We start from the raw sequence: 568 nt of genomic DNA, 5'->3' as shown, positions 1-568 counted from the left end.
AGGAAGAAGGGGAGTATGTGATGCCCTGAAAAAAGCGTGCGAAGATTTTAGAGATATGTTGTTGTAGAGAGTTAATTTTCTGTTTTTCTTTCATAAAATCAGTACAATAAGACGCACTGCTTATACTAGTCTCCTTCGTGCAAGGTCGATACATTGAAAATCTGTGAGTGCACACCGTAGATTTATGTTAGTAATATAATAATAATAATAATAATAATAATAATAATAATAATAATAATAATAATAATAATAATAATAATTATTATTATTATTATTATTATTATTATTGTTGTTGTTGTTGTTGTTGTTGTTGTTGTTGTTGTTTTCGTCCTCGTTGTCGCCTTTATCTTGATCTCGAAGGGGCTTTGTATTACCACTATAAGGTATATATTATATATATTATATCAGCATATTTGTCACGTAAGGAATTTTGAAAGCTAACGACAGTTTTACACTTAGCATAAGTTAAGCGAATTCTCTTACCATTCGCTTGTGGTATATCGAAGGGAAGAATATTTAAAATATCTATTTGATATTCAGTGTATTTCCATTCAAAGATGGTAAATGT

Source organism: Macrobrachium rosenbergii, chromosome 41, assembly GCF_040412425.1.
Source record: "Macrobrachium rosenbergii isolate ZJJX-2024 chromosome 41, ASM4041242v1, whole genome shotgun sequence".
NCBI lineage: Eukaryota > Metazoa > Arthropoda > Malacostraca > Decapoda > Palaemonidae > Macrobrachium > Macrobrachium rosenbergii.
This window is presented reverse-complemented; position numbering follows the sequence as displayed.